This window comes from Entelurus aequoreus, linkage group LG15 (genome assembly GCF_033978785.1).
Source record: "Entelurus aequoreus isolate RoL-2023_Sb linkage group LG15, RoL_Eaeq_v1.1, whole genome shotgun sequence".
NCBI lineage: Eukaryota > Metazoa > Chordata > Actinopteri > Syngnathiformes > Syngnathidae > Entelurus > Entelurus aequoreus.
Window position 1 is genome coordinate 48,692,458 of NC_084745.1, and position 238 is coordinate 48,692,695.

Here is a 238-nt window from a genome sequence, read left to right on the forward strand (position 1 = left end):
TCATTATTGATTGATTGATTTAAATACACACACACGGACACTTATTTTTAATTATTATAACTATTAATTGATTGATTTAAATACACACACACACAAACATATTTTTTAATTATTAATTGATTGATTTAAATACACTCACACGGACACATATTTTTAATTATTATAATTATCAATTGATTGATTTAAATACACACACACAAACAATATTGCAGCTATTCGAAACCGGAAGTGGGGGGGA